Source organism: Phyllobates terribilis, unplaced genomic scaffold (genome assembly GCF_046119375.1).
Source record: "Phyllobates terribilis strain yellow unplaced genomic scaffold, ASM4611937v1 Scaffold_81__1_contigs__length_6697587, whole genome shotgun sequence".
Lineage (NCBI taxonomy): Eukaryota > Metazoa > Chordata > Amphibia > Anura > Dendrobatidae > Phyllobates > Phyllobates terribilis.
The window spans coordinates 4,569,667-4,596,872 of NW_027362841.1; positions in this window are offsets into that span (position 1 = coordinate 4,569,667).

Consider the following 27,206-nt stretch of genomic DNA (forward strand, 5'->3'; position numbering starts at 1 on the left):
CAGGTGCTTACTAAGGGTAGCCATCTCTATATATAACTAACAAATAAAGTAGCACTCTGTAGCGCTATAGCATGCAAACATGAAATATATGAAAATTGAATAGCATTACTGCTCTAGAAAATAGAAATAAATGAGAATTCTTAGCGCATAAATTGGCCAATTCATGTGTATCCGACAGCCACGGTAAGGCGACTCTCGTCACCTGGAACCTACCTGGTGTGAATCCAATCTTATACTTAAATCTACATGTATACGGGAGGGTAAGATCCTGCTATAATTAAAACCTCCTGAGGCTTAGGGATGGAGTGATCAGTCAGAAATCCTACAAATATATGTATATGTATGTAAATGTATACAAATATCAAAAGACTGACCCTCACTCCTCACTTCCAAAACAGAAAACCGGTGTGTACAGGTGCTTACTAAGAGTAGCCATCTCCATATATAACCAACAAATAAAGTAGCACTCTGTAGCGCTATAATATGCAAACATACTATTGTTATAGTTACTATTGTTATACTTTAGGAGGGCAATTTCACCATCTCCTTCTGCTACATCTACACCTTGCTGGTGATCCACTGACCAGCCCACCCGAGGTGTCCACAGGGAATCTGCCAGGTAGGAAGATTACCAGTCCAGGTCCTGTTCTAATAGATAGTTTTGTGGATTTGGGGTAACTGAGTGATAGGGACACATTATTATAGGGGCACGTGACACCCACATAAAATCCGTGTATATCTTGTAGGATGGCCCTGGTGGTACAGAAAAGTAAAAACACTGATGACTTTTTTTTTTAGAGGCATTTGTATACTTTACCTTCTATTATTATTTATTCTATTTTCACTCATTTATATAACCTGATCATTTCCCTGACAGGTCGGTGAGTTGTTTATTGTTTAGCAATAATGTATCACCCACAACTATAAATGATAAAGAATAACATTCCATTCTTATCATTTACAGCAGAGGATAATTTACACCATATATAACATGTATATAATATCTACCAAAGCGAAAAAACGACTATTCTACAAACATGGAGAAAACTGATTTTTCTATCTTTTCCAACACAGATTTATATAGATTTATATTCTATTAATCAGATGGGATATTTCTGTTCCACATTCTCTGCCTCATTCACCAGTTGGCAGCAAACATGGCGGCCTGGCTGCTCTGATGTCACAATGCTCAGGATTAGGGGGTCACTCAGTTATGATGTCATAATGACATCATGGAATGTCCTGAGGGTATATAATCTCTGAGCACTGTGACATCAGCGCCATTTCTTGAGTTGATGCTTTTGCTGAGACTTCACTTTGGTTGTGGAAGAGCGAACTAGTTTGTGTTACACATCTGGTGATTACTTCCATTTATTCTTCTTGATCTTTGATCAGAGCACAATAACACCGGTGCCACCGGAGAGCTTAGTTCTCCAATATTCTATCAGCCAGCTCCAGGTACCTAAGTCATGAGCGCCCGGGAGCTGCGCCAGCTGATTGCTGACAATGAGGCATGGCTGCGCCGACCAGAAAATCAAGGTAAGTGAAATATTTGGGGGAGATCCACAATATTCCCACACTATAGGGCTTTCCTGGGAGGAGATATCCCTGGGGTATGAGGGGACACATTTCAGGACAGACAGTGCAGGTTAACTAAGGCCAAAATAAAGTCAATTCTTTCTAGGGTTCCCCTCGCCCTAAACACCACGGCAGTAGAAGGACCCATCACTATAGCCCAAAAGTGTTTGCTAAAATTGGAAATAATTCTGATAAATTCTTATTTGTTTATAGGTCAGGCCATAATTGTCCATGGACGGAGGAGGTCTCCTCCAAGAGATCAGGAAAGACCTTCTACCAGTGATGGAAGGAGGTCTTCTCCAAGAGATCAGGAAAGACCTTCTACCAGTGATGGACGTCAGAGAGACAGCAATGCTGTCACTGAGAGGAGAGGGAGACGGGCCAGAGATCCTCCACGGCGTAGAGGACAGGAAGAGAGCAGGGATAGAAGCCGCTCTCCTCTAAGACCAGCCCCTGCAGAGCCCTCCGGAGAGAGCAGCAGGGATGGCGGCCGTCCCCTCCCACCCATTCAACTGGAAGAAGTGGGTGTGATGACACCACCACTGCCACAGGTGGAGCCACCTGCACAAAACCTACCTGTGCAGGAGAGACCTTCTACCAGTGATGGACTGTCTCCTCCAAGAGACGAGGAAAGACCTTCTACCAGTGATGGACGTCAGAGCGACAGCAATGCTGTGGAGCCACCTGCACAAAACCTACCTGTGCGGCAGAGGCGGCAGCATTGGGTTCGCAGGAGAGCACTGCTAATTGCAAATCTCCCAACAAGGGATGTAACCGCACAGGAGGAGGCCGAGTCATGTATCATCTGTATGACCGAATATGAGATCGGAGAGCAGGTCACGGTCCTTCCATGTGACCACACCTTCCATCAGGGATGTATTACTAGATGGCTCCGCTCCAAACCTCTGTGCCCCCTGTGCCGTAACCACTGCTTCCATTGAAGCACCATGTTCATGGTGCAGACAGTGGTGGAGAACATACTGACCCCAGCCCAGGTAAGGGAGCAATGCATACATTAACACTACATTCATTACAAAACTGTAAAAAATATCACCTGTAACTTCCTGCTGTTCTGATCTCTCTTTAGTTTACCATCAGCTTTGGTCAACATCTTACCAAGCATGAAGGGCCATGAACACCCCAAAATCACCAGATGGTAAGTCACCTCTCATTCCCGCTGCCCCATGATATCTATATCACATGTGACATATAAGTAATTGTTCTTTTCTCCTTTTCATAGAAGGATGATCCAAGTCTGGAGAACATTGAGGAATTAGATCAGAATGACTTGTCCTTCATGTAAGTAGATATTAGAATTTGCTTTTTTATATTTTCCAGCTGATTATTAACTTTTTACTGGGAATCTATTGATGAGATGTAATAATTTGGCGTCTTCTCTTTACAGAAATCTGCAGAAGTTACAGATCATTTCCATAATGATCCACAGATCCCTCATCTGCTTCATAGAGACCCTGATTCCATCATGTGCAGAGATGCTGATAACAGCTGCAGCCCCAGACTGTGATATCCTCATATATTCCATTATTTGTCCAAATATTCCTAAAAATAAATAATATTTACCATCTCTATGTCTGGTTGTGACTTCACTATATAGAATGTTGTTACGTAACATTAGCAGCACATAATGATAAGTGAGGGAGGGATTTACCATTAGTTGGTATAGGGGTAGTGGCAACAGTTAAAGGGGATGTCCAGCACTCTTATATTGATGGCTTACCCTTAGGATAGGCGACCAATATCAGATTAATGGGGACGTGACCCCCGGCACGCGTGATCAGCTGTTCTTGGTGCCGGTTGGATGTGATTATTTGCAGACTGGAACAGCACAGCACCGACAACAGCATAGTGGCCACAGCGGGTACTGCAGATCCACTCTATTCATATGAATAGGGTCAGCTGTGCAGTACCTGGAAGCGGCCACTATACAGCTGGCAGAGCAGTACAGCACGGGCGCTGGCACCGCGTCCCACATTGCTTTAAACTGCTCGCGATACTCATCTCTCCACGTTCCTCCGCAGTTCGGTGTCTTCCGACTCTGGAGCATTATATGGGGCCCATACTGTATGGAGCATTATATGGGGCCCATACTGGATGAAGAATTATATGGGGCTCATACTGTATGGAGCAATATATGGGGCCCATACTGTATGGATCATTACATGGGGCCCATACTGCATGGAGAATTATATGGGGGCCATTATTCTGTATGGAGCATTATATAGGGTCCATTATTTTGTTTGGAACATTATATGGGGCCCATTATTCTGTATGGAGCATGATATGGGGTCCATTAGTCTGTATGGAGCATTATATGGGGCCCATTATTCTGTATGGAGCATTATATGGGGTCCATTATTCTGTATGGAGCATGATATGGGGTCCATTATTCTGTATGGAGCATTATAATGAGCCCATTATTCTGTATGGAGCATTATATGGGGTCCATTATCCTGTATGGAGCATTATATGGGCCCATTATTCTGTATGGAGCATTATATCGGGTCCATTATTCTGTATGGAGCATGATATGGGGTCCATTATTCTGTATGGAGCATTATAATGAGCCCATTATTCTGTATGGAGCATTATATGGGGTCCATTATCCTGTATGGAGCATTATATGGGGCCCATTATTCTGTATGGAGCATTATATGGGGTCCATTATTCTGTATGGAGCATTATATGGGGCCCATTATTCTGTATGGAGCATTATATCGGGTCCATATAATGGTAGGTGGTAGGTAGTGTATGCTTCATCATCAGATCCTTATCACCCTATCAGATCCCGCTGGAGGTGAGGATATAAGTTAATTGACAGTTAAACAGTGACAGGTTGGGTGATTCTCTGCACTTCATAGGTAGTACAGTGTAGTATGGGTGGTATCGCATGTTCGAGTCCCTCATGCTTGGGGTGGGATGTGATGTCTCTGTGTGACAGGCGACAACGGCTCATGTAATACTATTTTTACATTTTTTATAACTTTCTTTGTTGGGATGGACGGGCGTAGATCATACGTGCCTTGTGTCTACAAGTCTGCCCCCTGGTGTCTGTAAGTTACTTTACATAAAATCCTCCAAATTAAAGGGGTTTTAAACTAGTATTTAAAAATGAATCCATGGTTGTCCAACAATATAAAGGAGCAGATACTTATCTTCCATATTCCTTCCGGTCTCATCTCTTCGTTTTCTGATTGGGGATGTCACGTGACCACTGCAGTCAATCAATGGTAACATTTTACCCACGCCAGAACAGAAAATGAGGTGACCGGCAGGAAACACAGACAGTGGTGCAGCACAATCGTGAAGGCAATTATTATTATTATGGGTTTTTTTTAGATACCACCATGGTTTTTTTAAAGAAAACCCCTTTAAGAACATGTTTGGATGACATTTCTCACTAATCTTCTGTTACATCCAGAGAGATGAAGTTCTGCACATTTATCAGTTCCCGGAATATTTGGAAGCTTTTCCAGCTATTTATCACAATAAACGGAGATGTCGGGGACTGAAGCCAAGGACTCATACATGCAAAGCATGCGCTCTACCACTGAGCTGCATCCCCTGTATAGCCTGTATGGGCAAATTCAGGGACATAGAGTGCTGCAGCCAATCACTGGGCACTTCCCCTTTAATAAATTTACTTACAGCTGCCTTTTGCCACCACAAGAAATGCTCCTCATTTGGGAACTGGAGAATTTTTCTCTTATAATTTTCACCACTTTTGTGCCATAAATTATGATTAATTTGTCAGCGGCGCGCGGCTACGCCCCATCCTGGCTAAGCTTAACCTGGTTTTTACAAAGTTGGCGGAGTTGGTCGGCACCAATCAAAACCACAAAAAGCCGAAGAATCTCAGGAGCAAAATGAATGAACCGGGGAACATGTTTTATCAGATACAGGAATACAGTGGAAACATTATACCGGCAGTATTGTATGGTACTGTGGGGTTGGTACTAATATGGGGGGGGGGTTATAAATGTTACTATTTGGGATTATTATAGGTTGAAAACATTAAAAATTAGTAATGTCAGTGCACAACGAATACCGCCATATAGAGCCTATATAATGCTACCATAAAATGTCCACATAATACTACTACATGGCACCTACATAATACCGCCATACAGAGCCTATATAATACTGCAATACAGAGCTCACATAATATTGCCATAAAGTGTCTATATAATACTACTATATAGCACCCACATAATACTACTATACAGAGCTCACATAATACTACAATACAGAGCCCACATAATATTGCCATAAAAAGTGTCTATATAATACTACTATATAGCAACCACATAATACTACCATACAGAGCTCACATATTTATTACCATAAAGTGTCTATATAATACTACTATATAGCACCCACATAATACCATACAGAGCTCACATAATACTACAATACAGAGCCCACATATTTATTGCCATAAAGTGTCTATATAATACTACTGTATAGAACCCACATAATACTACAATACAGAGCTCACATAATACAATACAGAGCTCACATAATACTACAATACAAATCCCACATAATACTACAATGCAAACTCACATAATACTACAATACAGAGCCCACATAATATTGCAATAAAGTGTCTATATAATACTACTATATAGCACCCACATAATACTACCATACAGAGCTCACATAATACTACAATACAAAGCACACATAATGCTACAATACAAAGCTCGCATAATACTACAATACAAAGCCCGCATAAAACTACAATACAAAGCTCACATAATACTACAATACAAAGCCAGCATAATACTACAACACAAAACCTCATAATACTACAATACAAAGCTCACATAATACTGCAATACAGAGCCCGCATAATACTACAATACAAAGGTCACTTAATACTACAATACAAAGCTCACATAAAACTACAATACAAAGCTCACATAATACTACAATACAAAGCTCACTTAATACTATAATACAAAGCTCACATAATACTACAATACAAAGCCCGTATAATACTACAATACAAAGAAAGCATAATACTACAATACAAAGCTCACTTAATACTACAATACAAAGCTTACATAATACTACAATACAAAGCTCACATAATACTACAATACAAAGCTCACTTAATACTACAATACAAAGCTCACATAATACTACAATACAAAGCTCACATAATACTACAATACAAAGCTCACTTAATACTACAATACAAATCTCACATAATACTACAATACAAAACCCGCATATAACTACAATACAAAGCCCGTATAATACTACAATACAAAGCTCACATAATACTACAATACAAAGCTCACATAATACTAAAATAGAAAGCCAGCATAATACTGCAATACAGAGCCCACATAATACTGCAATACAGAGCCAGCATAATACTACAATACAAAGCTCACTTAATACTACAATACAAAGCCCACATAACACTGCAATACAAAGCTCACATAATACTACAATGCAAAACTCACTTAATACTACAATACAAAGCTCACATAATGCTACAATACAAAGCTCACTTAATACTACAATACAAAGCTCACATAATACTACAATACAAAGCTCACATAATACTACAATAAAAAGCCTGCATAATACTACAATACAAAGCCCACATAATGCTACAATACAAAGCTCAAATAATGCTACAATACAAAGCTCACATAATACTACAATACAGAGCCCACATAATACTAGAATACAGAGCCCATATAATACTACAATAAAAAGCCCGCATAATACTACAATACAAAGCACACATAATACTACCATACATAGATCACATAATACTACAATACTAAGCTCACATGATACTACAATAGAAGGCCCACATAATAGTACAATACAAAGCCCACATAATGCTACAATACAAAGCTTACTTAATACTACAATACAAATCTCACATAATACTACAATACAAAGCTCACATAATACTATAATACAAAGCTCACATAATACTACAATACAAAACCCGCATAATACTACAATACGAAGCCCGTATAATACTACAATACAGAGCCCACATAATACTACAATACAAAGCTCACATAATACTATAATACAAAGCTCACATAATGCTACAATACAAAGCTCACATAATACTAAAATACAGAGCCCATATAATACTACAATACAAAGCTCACATAATACTACAATACAAAGCACACACAATACAGCAATACAAAGCTCGCATAATACTACAATACAGAGCCAGCATAATACTACACTAAGATGACACATAATACTACCCTACATCACCCACATGATATTACACTAGAGCACCCACATAATACTACAATACAAAGCCCACATAATACTACCATACAAAGCTCACATAATACTACAATACAAAGCTCACATAATACTACAATAAGAACACACATAATACTACCCTACATCACCCACATAATACTACACTAGAGCACCCACATAATACTACAATAAAAAGCCCACATAATACTACAATACAGAGCCCACATAATACTACAATACAAAGCTCACATAATACTACCATACAAAGCTCACATAATACTACAATATAAAGCTCACATAATACTACAATAAAAAGCCAATATAATACTACAATACAAAGCTCACATAATACTACAATACAAAGCTCACATAATACTACAATACAAAGCCCACATAATACTACAATAAGAGCACACATAATACTACCCTACATCACCCACATAATACTACACTAGAGCACCCACATAATACTACAATACAAAGCCCACATAATACTACAATACAAAGCTCACATAATACTACAATACAAAGCTCACATAATACTACAATAGAAAGCTCACATAATGCTACAATACAAAGCTCACATAATTCTAAAATACTGAGCCCATATAATACTACAATACAAAGCTCACATAATACTACAATACAAAGCACACACAATACAACAATACAAAGCTCGCATAATACTACAATACCTAGCCAGCATAATACTACAATAAGAGGACACATAATACTACCCTACATCACCCACATAATATTACACTCGAGCACCCACATAATACTACAATACAAAGCCCACATAATACTACCATACAAAGCTCACATAATACTACAATACAAAGCTCACATAATACTACAATACAAAGCTCACATAATACTACAATAAGAACACACATAATACTACCCTACATCACCCACATAATACTACACTAGAGCACCCACATAATACTACAATACAAAGCTCACATAATACTACAATAAAAAACCCACATAATACTACAATACAAAGTTAACATAATACTACAATAAAAAGCCCACATAATACTACAATACAGAGCCCACATAATACTACAATGCAAAGCTCACATAATACTACAATACAAAGCTCACATAATACTACAATACCAAGGTCACATAATACTGCAATACAATGCCCACATAATACTACAATATCAAGCTCACATAATACTACAAAACCAAGCTCACATAATACTACAATTCAAAGCTTACATAATATTACAATATCAAGCTCACTTAATACTACAATACAAAGCTCACATAATTCTATAATACAAAGCTAGCATAATACTACAATACAAAGTCCACATAATACTAAAATACAAAGCTCACTTAATGCTATAATTAGTGTTGAGCATTCCGATACTGAAATATCGGGTATCGCCTGATATTCGCGGTATCGGAATTCCGATACTTAATTCCGATACTTTTACAATATCGAATACCGGAATCGGAAGTTCCCATAATGCCTGCGCTCTGCAGTGTCTCGGAAGGATGACAAGCTGGATGGCAGCGCTCAGCTGAGATCCAGCCTGTCATCAGAATGCCATCCCAGAATTCTCCTGATTGTTTAAAAGCCGGCGCGCGGTAAAAAGCCGCCGGCTTTTAAACAATCACACGGCCCCATACTGCTTCCCCGCAGCCTCCCACCCCGATCCTACGCTCCCCTCGCCACCTCCCATCCTGATCGTAAGTTAGGACCGGGGCGGGGAGCGCAGCACAAAGGAGCGGGGAGCGAAGGACCCGGGCGGGGAAGCCGGCAGTGAAAAGACTTCACCACCGGCTTTCCCGTTCTGTGCTGCGCTTTCCCGCCGGTTATTTCAAATGAACAGCTGAGGTATCAGGTGATGCCGATCAGCTGTTCATTTGAAGTCGCCGCGGTGCCCTCAGAGGGTTCATGTGAGTTCATGCTTCACTGCATTGCATGAACTCGCATGAACTTTCCCACGGCCGCACAGGTCAGCTTCACCTCCCAGACCATCAGCCCGTCATGATTGGTGTGTGCGGGTGTCTGTGCGATGTCTGCGGGTGTGCGGGTGTGCGCGGTGTCTGTGCGATGTCTGCGAGTGTGTGCGGGTGTGCGCGGTGTCTGTGTGATGTCTGGGGGTGTGTGCGGGTGTGCGCGGTGTCTGTGCGATGTCTGGGGGTGTGTGCGTGCAGGCAGACATAGGCCGATGTGACACTACTACTCCCATCGGCCTATGTCTGTCCCCCGTCCACTCGTGCCAGCAGGATCAGCTCGATGGGAGCAGTAGTTCCCATCAGCCTGATCCTGCTATATAAATTGCCCTACTGTGTCCCCAATAAATGTTAAATACATGTCATTGGTGGCCAGTGGTTACCTACAATAAATTAGTTTATACATTACCTGTCCCCGCCGATCGGCACCTAAAATAAAGTAAAAAGTAAAAAACTACACCTATACGCACCTAGACACCTAATTCCCCGAAGCCATCGATCTCCTGTAATAAAATATAAAATAATAAACCACAACTTTATCCTTACCCCTCCGTAGTAGTCCACGAGTGTCCCACGAAGATCTCCAGTTCAGAGCAGCCACATAGAATGTGACCGCTCTGAACCGCTGCCGCCGCTAGAATGATGGGGCCGTAAAGCAGCCCCGTCATTGCATAAGCGGGTTCGCCGGAGTTCAGGCAGCGCTGCTCCGGTAAGCTGCTTTACGGCCCCGCTGTACCGGGAGAAATTCCCACGGCACAGCAGTGCCGTAAAGGAGGTCTCCGGAGCTACGCTGACTGAATGCACTCCGGTGACCTCAGTCACGGGCTCCCGCTGCCGGGAGCGGACGTGTTCCCGGCAGCGTGAGCTTACAGCAGCCATGCGCAGCTGTCACCATCTCCAGATGTGACAGCTGTGCATGGGAGATCAGCGCAGGAACGTGGACAGGTAACTATTTTTTTTAGTAAACTAAGAATTAAACAAAATTGTGTGTTTTATTTCAAATAAATAATTTTTTTCTGGGTGTAGTGTGTGTTTTTTCTTTTTAACACTTTGTAGGTTAGTAATGGGGGTGTCTTATAGACGCCCATCATTACTAACCTGGGCTTCATGGCAGCTGGCGCTGACATGAACCCCAGCCCTATTACCCCCTGCCACCGCACCAGGGCAGCGTGGAAGAGCGAGGCTAAGTGCCAGAGTTGGCGCATCCTATGGATGCGCCATTTCTGGGGCGGCTGACGGCTGGTGTTTCTAGCCTGGGAGGGGGCCAATATTCATGGCACCCTTCCTGGGCTATTAATATCAGCCCCCCGCTGTCTGCCTAGCCTTTGCTAGCTATTAAAATAGGGGGGACCCTACGTCATTTTTTTTGGGAGGTCCCCCATTTTAATAGCTAGTAAAGGCTATGTATTCAGCTGGGGGCTGATATTAGTAGCCTGGGAAGCTCCGTGGGTATTACCCCCTTCCCAGGCTTCAAACATCTGCCCCAGCCGTCTGCTTAACCTCCGCTAGAGACTAAAATTATGGGGGATCCCACGCCAATTTTTTTTTAAATAAATCCTTTATTTTAACACTAAATGACATTTGAGGAGTTAATAAAGATGCAGTCCCTAAGTTATTATTTATTTTTTAATTAATTTTTCCCAAAAATTTTGACGTGGGCTTTGCTATATTTTTGTATGCCAGCCAGGTACAGCATCCAGCTTCTATGAACGCGCCATTTTCCGGGGTGGCTGCGGACTGCAATTTGCAGCGGGGGGGGGGGGGCCCAGAAAGCTTGGGTCTCCCTGCGCTGCAGATTCCATCCCCCAGCTGCCTAGTTGTACCTGGCTGGACACAAAAATAGGGAGAAGCCCCACGTATTTTTTTTTTAAATTATTTAAGGAAATTCATGAAATAATTAAAAAAAAATTGATGTGGGGCTTCGCCCTATATTTGTGTCCAGCCAGGTACAGCAGGCAGGAACGGGCTGCCCCCAACTACCAGCTGCCTATTTGTACCTGGCCGGACACAACAATATAGGGAAGCCCTTTTTTTCTTAATTATTTCATGAATTTCATGAAATAATTAAAAAAAAAAATACGTGGAGCTTCGCCCTATTTTTGTGTCCAGCCAGGTACAACTAGGCAGCTGGGGACTGGAATCTGCAGCGCAGGGAGGCCCAAACTTTCTGGGCCCCACCCGCTGCAAATTGCAGTCCGCAGCCGCCCCGGAAAATGGCGCGTTCATAGAAGCGCCATCTTCTGGCGCTGTACCCAACTCATCCAGGGCCCTGGTGCGGTGGCTCACTGGGTAATAAAGGGATTAAGGCCAGCTTGGCATTATCAGCTGGCCCTAAGCCCGAAATTCATGGGGTCACGCCAATATTAGACATGACCACCATGAATTTCTAGTAAAGTATTTAAAAAAAACACAACACCCAGAATAAAGTCCTTTAATTGAAATAAAGACACAATTCTTTATTGTTCTAAATTAAACTATACTTACCGTCACGCCCATTCCAGCTGCAGCCAACGATCTCCTGCAATAAAAGAAAAATAATAAACCAACCTCATCCTTACCTTCCCATGGTTCCCATGACAGCTTCAGCTCTGCTACATCGAGATGACAGGCTGGACCGCAGCAGAACGCTGCCATCCAGCCTGTCATCCCGCAGACACTGAGAAGCGCAGGCATGCTTGCGCTCCTCAGTGTCTCTCTGTGACGGCATCCAGATGAGCCGAGGTCATGTCCAATGAACTCGGCTCACCTCATGCACGTCACTGACAGCGTGGGAAAATTCTCACGCTGAAGCGCTGAGTGCAGGAGAATTTTCCCACGCTGTCAGTGACGTGCATGAGGCGAGGTCATGTCCAATGAACTCAGCTCACCTCATGCACGTCACTGACAGCGTGGGAAAATTCTCCTGCACTCAGCGCTTCAGCGTAAGAATTCTCCCACGCTGTCAGTGACGTGCATGAGGTGAGCTGAGTTCATTGGACATGACCTCGCCTCATGCACGTCACTGACAGCGTGGGAAAATTCTCACGCTGAAGCGCTGAGTGCAGGAGAATTCTCCCACGCTGTCAGTGACGTGCATGAGGTGAGCCGAGTTCATTGTCGGCTCATCTGGATGCCGTCACAGAGAGACACTGAGGAGCACAAGCATGCCTGCGCCTCTCAGTGTCCGCGGGATGACAGGCTGGATGGCAGCGTTCTGCTGCGGTCCAGCCTGTCATCTCGATGTAGCAGAGCTGAAGCTGTCGTGGGAACCATGGAAAGGTAAGGATGAGGTTGGTTTATTTTTTTACTTTTATTGCAGGAGATCGTTGGCTTCAGCTGGAATGGACGTGATGGTAAGTATAGTTTAATTTAGAACAATAAAGAATTGTGTGTTTATTTCAATTAAAGGACTTTATTCTGGGTGTTTGTGCTTTTTTGTAACTTTGACTATGGGGTTAGTAATGGGGGTGTCTTATAGACGCCTCTCCATTACTAACCTGGGCTTGATGTCAGCTGGCATTATAAGCTGACATCAACCCCAGCCCTATTACCCCACTGCCACCGCTACAGGGCAGTGGGAAGAGTGAGGCTAAGTGCCAGAATTGGCGCATCCTATGGATGCGCCATTTCTGGGGCGGCTGACGGCTGGTGTTTCTAGCCTGGGAGGGGGCCAATATTCATGGCACCCTTCCTGGGCTATTAATAACAGCCCCCAGCTGTCTGCCTAGCCTTTGCTAGCTATTAAATTAGGGGGGACCCCACTTCATTTTTTTGGGGGGTCCCCCATTTTAATAGCTAGTAAAGGCTAGGTATTCAGCTGGGGGCTGATATTAGTAGCCTGGGAAGCTCCGTGGGTATTACCCCCTTCCCAGGCTTCAAACATCTGCCCCAGCCGTCTGCTTAACCTCCGCTAGAGACTAAAATTAAGGGGAACCCCACGCCAATTTTTTTTTAAATAAATCCTTTATTTTAACATTAAATGACAAGTACAGTAACCAACACTGTCACTGTACTTCATATATATGTGACTGACATGTTTCTATCTATCTAATCTATGTGTGAAGCTCTATTCTTTCTGTTGTAAATTGTCGGGTAACGGTGTATGCGCTGATGAATTGCCGGCTTTTCGCAGAATACATTCTACATTATTCTTAGTTGTTTTACTTCATGTAGAATTAACCTACAAGGAAAGAAAGGGTTTATTTTCATTCCGATATTAGTGTCCCATTGACTTGCATTGGTTTCCGGTATCGGAATCGGCGATATCCGATACTTTTTGAGTATCGGTCCGATCCAATCCGATACGATATTTCCTGATATCGGAAGGTATCGCTCAACACTAGCTATAATACAAAGCTCACATAATACTACAATACAAAGGCCGCATAATACTACAATACAAAGAAAGCATAATACTACAATACAAAGCTCACTTAATTCTACAATACAAAGCTCACATAATACTACAATACAAAGCTCACATAATGCTACAATACAGAGCCCAGATAATAATACAATACAGAGCCCATATAATACTACAATACAAAGCCTGCATAATCCTACAACATAGAGCTCACATAATACTACAATACAAAGCTCACATAATACTACAATACAAAGCTCACATAATACTACAATACAAAGCTCACATAATGCTGCAATACAAAGCTCACATAATACTACAATACATAGCCCACATAATCCTACAATACCGAGCCCATATAATACTACAATACCAAGCCCGCATAATACTACAACTTCGAGCCCACATAATACCACAATACAAAGCTCACATAATACTACAATACAAAGCCCACATAATACTACAATAAGAGCACACATAATACTGTCCTACATCACCCACATAATACTACACTAGAGCACCCACATAATACTACAATACAAAGCTCACATAATGCTACAATGCAAAGCTCACATAATACTACAATACAGAGCCCACATAATACTACAATACAGAGCCCATATAATACTACAATACAAAGCCCGCATAATACTACAACATAGAGCCCACATAATACTACAATACAAAGCTCACATAATACTACAACAGAAAGCCCACATAATACTACAATAAGAGCACACATAATACTACCCTACATCACCCACATAATACTACACTAGAGCACCCACATAATACTACAATACAAAGCCCACATAATGCTACAATACAAAGCTCACATAATACTACAATACAAAGCTCACATAATACTACAATAAAAAGCCTACATAATACTACAATACAAAGCTCAAATAATACTACAATAAAAAGCCCACATAATACTACAATATCAAGCTCACATAATACTACAATACCATGCTCACATAATACTACAATACAAAGCCCAAATAATACTACAATACAAAGCAATCATAATACTACAATACAAAGCTCACTTAATACTACAATACAAAGCTCACATAATACTAAAATACAAAGCTCACATAATACTACAATACAAACCTCACTTAATACTACAATATGAAGCTCACATAATACTACAAAACAAAGCCAGCATAATACTACAAAACAAAGTCCACATAATACTAAAATACAAAGCTCACTTAATACTATAATAAAAAAGCTCACATAATACTACAATACAAAGCCCGCATAGTACTACAATACAAAGCTCACATAATACTACAATACAAAGCTCACTTAATACTACAATACAAAGCTCACATAATACTACAATACAAAGCTCACTTAATACTACAATACAAAGCCCACATAATACTACAATACAATGCTCACTTAATACTACAATACAAAGCTCACATAATACTACAATACAAAGCTCACATAATGCTACAATACAAAGCTCACATAATATTACAATACAAAGCCCATATAAAACTACAATACAAAGCTCACTTAATACTACAATATAAAGCTCACATAATACTACAAAACAAAGCTCACATAATACTATAATACAGAGCCCACATAATACTACAATACAAAGCTCACATAATACTACAATACAAAGCTCATACAATACTATAATAAAGAGCCCACATAATACTACAATACAGAGCCCACATAATACTACAATACAAAGCTCACATAATACTACAATACAAAGCTCACATAATACTACAATATAAAGCACACATAATACTGTGAAGGTTTCACCAATTTAAGATACAATAGGTAACTGCTCTCCTCCAAATTAAAGATGTCCGAGTGCATGCAGAGAAGCTAATTAACCAAATCTGCTAATCTGGTTGAAAAACTTCACTCAGAGACAGAACCACACAAAATGGCATACTTTATTACGTAGACATGGGGTTATATAGTATTCTCCTTCTAGGTGGGATTAGTAAAATTGGCACACTGCAATTTGCTCATTCATGTATCTCTTGGCCTTAGTAACTCCTTAGGAATTCCGATGGGAGGGGCGAGTTCGTCTCTCAGCGCCATCTTTGCCAGCTCGACATGAATCTCTCTGTTATCAGCCGTGCACATGCATACGTCATTCCCAGGAAATCATTTAGTTGTTCGTATCTACAAAAAGAATAGAATCTATTAGTTATATATTCATTAACTATTAACATAATCCATGTGCATATACACATTTGCATACATACTGTACATACACATAGATTATTCCATCATCTCTATATTGATTCACACTGATTAGGTAATCTATTAAAAGAAACTAATTGATTTTCTATAATATATATTTTACCTTGACAGACCCCCCTAAAATCAATTATTTGCTTTTAATATCCATATGCTAAAAATCAGAGGGGGAGAAGAATTGACCGTATGTTAAGGCTATTCTGGAACCCTACGATGTGACGGGCGCCCCGTCCATTTTAGACGGACCCACTGACGTTCCTAAATCTAACTCATACGAAGACCTACAGGAAAGGGATGGAGACCCTAAAAGATCTAGTGACTGGGTAATCGAGGGCCACCCCTAACACAGAAATATGGATATTAACTTTACAAACTCATTTACTTCCGGTAATCTCTCTGGTACAACACTTTTGTTCTAAGGAGAACTGTTTGTTCATAGATTTTGAGAGCCTTAGTAACTTTCCCTGTGGGGCCGATATTTTCTGGGATATACATACAACAATGCTCATCTATCATTTTGCATACCCCTCCTTCTCTGCAAGTAACATATCCAGAGCTATTCTGTTTTGGAAGGCCATGGTAGATGTGGGTTCTAGTTGGTCAGCTATCCCGTGCAATGCATCTTTGGTGTAATTGACAAATCAATGTTGGCTATAATATATGTAATTTATCCAATCTACGTTCTTGTTAATGGTTATAATGGCTATTATGGGCTAAAATCCCGCCTTCACTTGGTCTCGGGCCTTGAATTTGTCTGGCACCCCCCTAAGCACTCTGAGAACATTAATATATATGTGTGGGTCAAAACTGCCTTTGGGGTTAACTTCTCTCTTGGCCCTGTATGTACCTGCAAACGCAGCCTTTATTTCCTCTTTGGATTCCTGGGACTCAGATATAAGGTAAATAGACATTATTGCTTTAGTTATGGCACACTCCCCAGTCCATTTGCCCTCCAGTCTAATCCTAATCTTCATGGAAGTGTTGTACCAGAAAACTGGAATATCATTCTGTTTAGTAATAATTGCTTGGAATGCACGTGTTACCGTAACAAAGGCTCCCCCCCCCCAGCTACTGTCATCAGACAAAGGAACATCAGGGTTGTGGGTCTGAGACCACCTTCTTGCAATGGGATGTGTGGACCCATGATTTTCGGTCTTCGACCTTCACAGCCGTAGGTGATGTAAGCAACACTTTGTAGGGCCCTTCATATCTGGCATCCAGTGTGCCTCGCACGTGATTCTTTATCCAGACAAATTCTCCAGGCTGGATGCTGTGAGTACCTGGTTCAAGATCTGAGTCTGGAATAGAAGAGTGTTAGTTTTAACTCTTTAGCAAGTCCGACAACAAAATTCACAAGCTTATCATTCCCTGAACTAAGCTGCTCTGGGTAATATCGACCCATTCTAGGTGGCCCCCCAAACAAGATCTCATATGGTGTGAGCCCTGTGGGTTGTCTCGGGGTATTTCGGACTGAGTATAGGGCAATAGGCAGCACCTCCTGCCATGGAAGTGACAATTCTTTAATGGCTTTAAGAATTTTGTTTTTTAAAGTGCCATTCATCCTTTCAACTTTGCCGTTACTTTGAGGACGATAAGGAGTATGCAGGCCCAAATCCGCCCCAATCATCTCCAAGATTGATTTGGTAACTTCTGCAGTGAAGGTGGGTCCTTGATCACTTTCAATCACTTCTGGAATCCCGAATCTGCAGATAAGTTCTGCCAGAAGCCTTTTCACTGTAGTTCTAGCAGTCAAGTTGGCTACTGGGTATGCTTCTGTACAGCTGGAAAACATATCCACCACCACCAGAACATATTCATATCTTCCACTCTTGGGTAATTGCATATGATCAATTTGGATTCTCTGGAAAGGATACTGTGACTTTGCCAGTTTCTTCTTTGGCACATGTTCTGTTCTTCCGGGATTACAAGTGTTACAAATCTCACAGTTCCTAGTATAGTTTGTAGCAAGAACTGAGATCTCTGGTGAAATGTAGAGTTTATTGATAACTGAAATCATCTGATTCTTCCCTCTATGTACCTTTCCATGAGTCCACTGAACCACCGCAGGATACAGTGCTCTTGGCAGACATAGTCTTCTTCCCACTCTCCAGAGACACACTGAAGAAGGCGTTTGCCAAGTTGATTACTGTAAAATGCGTTGCCTCAGGGGGAATTTCACTGAGTAATGTATGTGGATTTGGCATCACAGCTCTCAGATCTTGCACCATCCTAAATTTGTCCGGTTCTCCTCTTGCAGTTTTCTTCTTCACTGGAAACAATGGAGTATTAGCAGGAGAAACACAGGGCAGTAATGCTCCTTTCTTGAGTAATTCTTGGATCTGGGCATCTACTGACGCTTCTTGGGCTGCTTTCAGTGGGTACTGTGGGAGTCTGGGAATCCGTGAACCTTCTTTCAGGAAAACTTGAACTGGTGGGACAGGTAGCCGGCCTATATCATCAGGACCTTGAGACCAGAGTTCAGGTGGTATGCAGTCAAGATAATGCTGTGGTATGGCGGTTGTTGCAAACTGGATGACACACAATGGGAGGGCATGTACCTTTGTTTGTTCCTCTAATGATAACGGAGTAGAGACATCTAGATGCTTTCCATTCTCATTATATGATATCTGAGCATTTAACTTCTGGAGTAGATCTGCTCCCAACAAATTAAGCGGGCAGGTGTCTGAAACGAGCAATCTGGCCAGCAGCTTCTGTTCTTTCCCAATAGGCAATGGAAATGTTAGTCGGGATGAGTGTGGTTTTCCATCCACTCCCACACAAGAAAGGAAATCATCAGATATAAGCGATTCATAGGGTAAATCTCTTGACCGTATTACTGATCTGGCTGCACCCGTGTCTACTAAAAAAGGTAAAGTTCTGTCCCCTACATCTATTTTGACAGTAGAAATCAGTCCAGATTTAGTGGGGACGTTTTCAACTGAGGTCAAGGTGAGCACGGGTTTGCCACTGTCCTATGGGGGGTAATTCTGGTCTTCCCCCACAAACCTGCGTGGTGGGTCCCTGTTATTTTGGTACATCTGTTGCGGTGGCTGGTCTCTGTAATTCTGCACAGGTTCTCTTGGCATTGTCTCATATTCTCTCTGTGGTGGCTGCCGTGATGGCTGTCTATACTCTTGGCGGGAGTACCGTGGATTCCCTTGGTAGCGTGAAGAATCTCTTCTTTCAAATTGCGGGTTGTAGGAGAGTGGCATCGAGCCATAGAAAGGATCCCCTCTATTCTCTGGACATTCTCTTCTGAAATAACCTGGTTGGTTGCAATGGTGACAGATTGGTTCCCTTAGTCTTAAACTCACTCCTCTGTACATTTGTTGAGGAGCCATCCATCGTGGGGGTGAGCGGTATAGTTGTTGTGGGTATCCTGGGGGATATGGCAACTGTTCTTGTTGATTATCTGCAGGTTGATATGACTCGCCCCCTGGGCCGTGGGGTACCCGGAACCAGGCCTTCTGTATGATGCTGGGGGTAGTAGTGGCAACCCGATCCCGTGGCTCAGGGTGGTCAGACCAAATGGTGGCAGTCTATTTATCAGTGTTTTGAATGTCCGACTACGCCACCCGTGGATTGCGGTCAGAGATAACCGCCGCTGCTAGGCAGACCGCTGAGGCTGGTGTTGGTGTGCAGCACAGGGGTAGGATAACACCCCACGGGATGAGTGTAGCCTCAGGGCAGTGTAGGTGGACGCTGGGGGTGATAGTGCAGGCCGCAATAGTAAGAGTTCAGAGTCCACTTCAAACAGTCCAGGGTCTTTATTGTAGGAATTATTAATGACCCAACAGTAGTACCGGTTAGGAATGGGCCTGGGTGTCTGAGAGCATATGGGCGAGCCCACTGGTCAGGGTGAGTGTGTAGGCCTACCGTTCTCTCTATGCTCTTTCTGACTATCCCCCTCTTCGTGGTGTAATAGCCCACGTCCCTGAGCTGGCCGTGTACTTCTCGCCTGTATGGCTTGTGACTCGGGCCTTGTGTACCTTTTGCTTTCTCTTTGCTGTACTGGTCCCTCTGTGTGGCGGAGCCTCCAGGCTTCTTAGGCCAAGGGACTTGAAATCCCTCGCGGGTTGGTTCTCTTCTGCTGGGCTTGATAACCCGGGCAGCCTCGGACCCCAATGTCCGGTTAGATTCGTTCTCTCAGCCAGGACCGGCTCTCGTCGCCTCTGTCCCTGGCTTGTAGTTTCTCCTCTGCCCCATGGACTCCTCAGCTGCTGCTGACCTGTCCCTTTTTTCTGAGAACCCTTCTGGACACTTCAGAAGTGGGTTCTGGTCTCTCTAACCCTGCCCCAGTTCCAGCTTTTATAGGGGCAGCCAGCTCCCCCTACTGGCCTGGGACAGGAGGTGCTGCATGCTAATGGTCCCTAACCAGGGAACCTCCCTCCTGCTCTCAGACACAGCCTTTAATATTTGTGGCATCCAGGCCTGGGGTGGCACAGATAGATTGCTAGAGCAGCAGGAGCAGGAACAGGAGTCGGTGCAGGTGCTGGAGCAGGCTCTGGAGCAGGCCTTGGAGCAGGCCTTGGTACAGCATCCAATTGTTTCTCTATAGCTTTAGCAATAAGGAGTACCTTTCGCGGGGACATGTCCACATATTCTGGTCTGGAGTCTGTAAGCTTCGCTGAGATTTTCTCTCTGAGTCCCCTAACAAATGAAGTGACTAGCAGATTTTGTTGGATCCTCTGACCTTCATCGAACCCTTGATCCTTGAACAGAGTATGGATTCTGGTGTAAAATTTTTCGACATTCTCCCCTGATTCTTGAGTACAGTCCGATACACTGGTAGATGAGTCTGTGAGCCGCTCCTTGGCCCATTGCTGTAGTTGTTGACAAAAAGCTCCTCCTGATAGGTAAGTCTCCTTGTCTGTCACTTGGCTGTCATTCAGAGCTACTTGAATTATTGGCCAGAAGGCATAATAATAATCATCATTTTTATTTTTTTAGTGCCAACATATTTCGCAGCACTTTACAATTTTAGGGGATAGGCATCTTCCGCTCTAATGCTAATGATTTCATGAAGATCTTTCCAAGTGGCTGAATAAGTTAGTTGAATTTGTCTGATTCTTCTGTAGAACGCCATAGGGTGTCTGTCTGGGTCAGGTAGTTGACTAATCACTAGATTAACTTGCCAGGGTGTGAATGCCACATATCTATTATGGTGATCTGGCACTGGAGATTCTGACTGAGAAGATGTTGAGGGAGATACTGGCAACACAGCAATAGGAGGTGGGCTTGTTTGTCTAGGAAATAGTTCATTTGGGTTATATTCTGAGGTCATCTGGCGGCTGAGTGGGTCTGATCTAGCTGGGTGAGAATTTGAGATTTATGATAATCATTGCTGATTAGTCTTATCTCCTCCAACTTATTTAGTCCTCTATACTCCCGTATAGCTTGGACTATTGCTTGGGCACAGGCTTGCATAGGAAATCCATACATTCCAGAACTTACAGCAGGAAGAGCAATAGAAGTAAGGTTCCTTGTTCCAGCATAGTTCAGAATATTGTTGATTGTAGCTCTAAAGTGTGACATACAGTGATCATGATGATCTTCATCATACACTGGACCTACTGCATGAATGATAAGCCTGCATGGTAATGTGGCACCCCAGGGGTCTGGTTCCCACAGTAATAGCAATATTACGTCTGTGAGCAGGTGGGAGGTTTCCTGGTCAGACATCCTATGCATGCCACACCTCCTGCCCAGTCCTGGGAGGGGAAGAACTTCCCCTATATAAAGCTGGGGCTGAGGCAGGGTTAGGGTGAGAAAGAGCAGAGAACACAGACAGAGACACAGTCTGGTCTGTAGTGGAGCAGCTTTAGGAACAAGAAAGATCAGGAGCTCTGTGGGAGCTGTGCTAAAAGAGATCAGGGGCTGGAAGCTGTAGAGCTCGCCCTGATTGAAGAGTTCTTACCGGACCCGGAGTCCGAGGCTGTGGGGATTAATCCTTTCCCAGCAGCAGAAACCGCCCGGCAGGGGATTTCAGGTCCTCTGGCCAAGAAACCCGAAGGCACGGTCACACGCAAGGGACCAGCACCGCGACGTGGAGCGGAAGCTACCAGAAGGCCCCGAGTCACCGGCCATACGGGTGAGCACCACACGGTACACTCAGGGACGTGGGCTACTTTTATCAGCCTCTAGCAAGGTAGCCAGAAGAGTACAATTAGTTGGGGAGGCCTACAACTCCGCCTGGCCAGGGGAGATCCCATCAGCTCACGGACTGACCAGGCCCCGATCGCTAGCCAGTACTCCGGGAGGGTCTACCTTGTCACCAGTCAAGACCCAAAACTACACCGCACCGTCTCTGAGTGGTTCCTGCTACCCCCCTTCAAACACGTCGGCTGCCCTGTGGCCATACCCCTCCCGTTGGGGGTTCTACCATCTACGCTGCACAACCTTACCACCGGCCTCAGCGGTCTGCCCTGCAGCGGCGGCTTCATAGCCACATTCAACGGGTGGCGTAGTCGAACACCGTACCATCTTCTGCTAAATACTGCCACTCAGTTTGACTCCCTGGGCACGGACCGGGTCACCGCCACGAGACTACTACCCCTATCAGATCCGGCTCCGGGTAGGCCCCCGCGTGCGCAACGCTACTCAGCACAGGCCCAGGGGCGCGTCAACTTTTGGCGTAGTCGGCAGGATTTCGTGCCCGCAACCACCGGGTACTGCGTGCCTGAAAAAGAGACTTTTAAACTTACCTGTGGTGAAGATTCCCGCCATCCGGCGCCATCTTCTGCCTTCTTCCCGCCATCCGTGAAGTTTTCCCGCCATCCGGCGCCATCTTCTGCCTTCTTCCCGCCATCCGTGGAGTTTTCCCGCCGTTGGACGCCATCTTGAAGACGCCGCGCGGGAAGAAGAGGGGCGTGGACTCCGAAAAGCCCGCGAGAACTGAAGCCCCGCCTCACGTCCGGACGTTGCGTAAGGTCCTGGAAGGAGCCCAGCAGACGCCGACGTCATAGGAGCGCGACGGAAGGTCCTCGACCCTGACGATCCACTGTGGAGCCGCGGCCTACGGAAGAGGATCATCGCAAGGTAGGCCACGGTCCACTAGGGGGGAGGAAGATGTCGGATACAGAGGAGAGCTTCACTGCCGCAGCCACCGCCAGCGCCACCGCTGCTGCGGTCATGCCTTTCACTATGCCCTATATCCCGGGGGCAGCCTGGCTACCCCAGTACTCAGGGGAGTCACATACCCTGAATGACTTTAGAGAAAAGCTGGATAGCCTCTTCCAGGTGTACCCCCTCACAGAAGAGCAAAAAGTGAGCATCCTGGTGGCCCAACTAACCGGGGCAGCCCAAAGGGAGGTAAAGTCCTGGCCACCTGGGAGGAGGACTGTCGCAGGGATATTAACCCGGCTGAAGGACACCTTTGATACAAGCACCTCAGCCGAGATTAAGCTTAGATTCTACGGGTGCAAACAGCGAGCACATGAGAATATAAGGGACTATGCACTAAATCTACAAGAGGCCCTGAGAGCCATTAAGCAGACCGACCCTGACGGCGTGGGAAACGAGGACAGGCTGTTGACCGAACAATTTATAGAGGGACTATATTGCAATGCCCACCGAACCCAGTTGCGGGCAATGGCCTTACAGGATCCTCATCTGGACTTTGCACAGTTCAAGGACAGAGCCATCCGGGTGCTCCGAGAACCGGCACCGGGTGGCGTGGTGACCCACAGGCGCCCTACTACCGCTTACCACCAGGAGGCGGCGCCCTTGTCGGCAGGGCCTGTGGGAGCTGACGCGCAGGCTTTGAACAATGACCCGGCTCCAGACCTGCACCATCAGGTCCAAGAGCTAGCTAAAAGCGTAGCTGCGCTAACCCGAACTGTGCAGTCTTTACAGGTTTCTGCTCCAGGGAAGATCCAGCTGGCATCCGGACCGGAGGACATCCCGTGGCGTCGACCAAGGAGGACCCCACCGGCCAGAGGAAGACCCAGCGACCGATACAACGAGGACGGACAACCCATCTGCCGCCGCTGCAATCAACCCGGACATATGGCAAGGTACTGTCCTTTAAACTGGCACAACCTGGGGTAGAGGGCCGACCCCTAGGAATAAGATCACCAGGCCCATCGAACTGGCGTGACAAATATGTGGGAGGACGTCCAGTCTTGCCTGTGGTACTGGATGGCATTCCTATGAGTGCCCTACTTGACACCGGGTCACAGGTCACCACAATCCCGTACGTGCTCTTCAAGCAGTACTGGAATGACTCGGATATAACCCGCTACCCTGACGACGACTTGAGTATCATCGCGAGCAATGGTCAACCCGTGCCACAGATCGGATTCAAAGAGATGACCATTAAAATCGGTAGAGTCGAACTGGCAGCACAGGGACTGATCATTGTAGACATCGACAAGCGCGAGAGTTACCCAAAGATAACTCTAGGAACTAATGTGATTGAAAATTGTCTTGCAGAGGTGATTTTCATTTTACAGCAGGTTGCCAAGAACGCCAGCTCCGGCCAGCAGCGAGTGCTCCAAAAAGAGATCCGGGCACTGATGCGGCGGCAACAGGTGGAACTCTCCGGTGGGGAGATTGGAAGCGTGAGAATGTGTGACCCTTTCCCTATTGCCATGCCCCCAAAAAGTGAAATGATGATTTGGTGCCGGGCAGCTATTGGTCTAAGAGGTAGAGACTACCAAGCAATGGTAGAACCCGTCTACTCAGACAGTAGGCCCACCATTTTGACAGCACGGGGGGTGGTTGATGTACGCCATGGGAGGGTGCCCGTTCGCATAATAAACATCGGGAAAAGGGAAGTGTACCTGCCTCGGTATGCTACGCTAGCCAAATTGTATACCATCAATCAGAATTCTGTACAGGCCGTGGAACCCTTACCTCCATCCCAACCAGAGGAAGGTAACGGCTCTAAGAAACCAATGGAGGACTGGTGTCAGCAACTACACCTCGGTACTGACTCCACTCCCTCACACCAGAAACAAGGAGTCTATCGGGTGGTTCAAGAGTACGAGAGAGTGTTTAGTAAACACCCGTTAGACTTCGGGCGAGTAAAGGGGGTAGAACACCATATCCCCACGGGAGACCATCTTCCCATAAAGGAGTGATACCGACCCGTACCCCCTGCACACTACCAACACGCCAAGGGGATGCTTAGAGACATGAAGGAGGCTGGGGTAATCAGGGATAGCTGTAGCCCCTGGGCAGCTCCACTAGTCTTGGTTAAAAAGAAAGACAACACCATGAGAATGTGTGTAGATTACCGGAAAATCAACCGTATCACACACAAAGATGCGTACCCCTTACCAAGGATAGAGGAGTCTTTGGCTGCTTTAAAATCTGCTAACTTCTTCTCCACTTTGGATCTCACTAGCGGGTACTGGCAGGTTCCTGTAGCAGAGGCGGACCGGGAGAAGACCGCATTCACCACCCCGATGGGACTTAGCGAGTTTACCTGCATGCTGTTCGGACTCTGCAACGCACCAGGAACCTTCCAACGATTGATGGAATGCTGTCTGGGACACCGAAACTTTGAGACGGTCCTGTTATACCTGTACGATGTCATCGTCTACTCCAAGACCTACGAGGACCACCTGAAACACCTGGCAGAAGTGTTCGAAGCCCTGGCAAACTATGGCCTAAAGGTGAAACCCTCCAAGTGTCACCTCCTGAAACCAAAGGTGCAGTACCTGGGACACGTGGTGAGTGCTGACGGAGTGGCTCCCGACCCTGATAAGATCACCGCAATTAAGGAATGGCCAAGCCCCTCCAGCGTAAAGGAAGTGCGGCAGTTACTCGGGTTGGTAGGCTACTACCGAAGATTCATTCCCGGTTTCACCAAAAAGGCAGCTCCTATGCAGGACCTCCTGATAGGCCAGTCCAGGAAGGTCAAGAACCAGAAGCCGCCCTTCAAATGGGAGAAGCTGGAAGAAGAGTCCTTCCGCCAGCTGAAGATGGCCCTCACGGGGGATGAAATCCTGGCGTACCCTGATTACAGCCAGCCCTTTATCCTCTACACCGACGCAAGTAACATCGGGCTAGGAGCCGTACTGTCCCAGATCCAGCAGGGGAAAGAACGGGTAATTGCTTACGCCAGCCGAAAACTGCGACCCGCCGAAAGAAACCCTGAGAATTACAGCTCATTCAAGCTAGAGTTCCTGGCAGTGGTGTGGGCAGTCACCGAACGCTTTAGGCACTACCTTGCCTCTTCCCGGTTCACCGTGTACACGGATAACAACCCGTTGACACACCTGGATACGGCAAGACTCGGTGCCCTGGAGCAGAGATGGATGGCCCGCCTGTCCAACTACGAGTTCACGATCAAGTATCGGGCAGGACGCTCCAATACCAACGCGGATGCCTTGTCCAGAATGCCAAACCTACCGGACGTAGGGGAAGATCCAGAGGAACTGGAAGAAGTTGAACTCCCCGCGTTCCACCGTCATGGGACTATCCAGTATTCCCACCGTGTAAGGAGTAAGCAATCTGCTACGTTCAACCCCTTACCTCATTACAACTGGGCGGAAACGCAAGACAGTGACCCCGCCGTCCGACTGGTGAAGGAGATGCTGACTCAGCCAGATGCCCGCCTTGACCCAGACGCTCCGGAGGAGACCAAGCAACTGTGGGCTGAGAAGAGTTGACTGTTCCTTTACAAGGGGAAGTTGTGCCGCAGAATGGTTAACGCCCGGACGCATGAACTGATCTGGCAAGTAGTGGTGCCAAGAAGAGATGCGGCTATGGTACTGGAGGCATACCACGACGGAGCTGGGCACTTCGGATGGAAGAAGCTGGAGTTCCTGCTGCGCGGGCG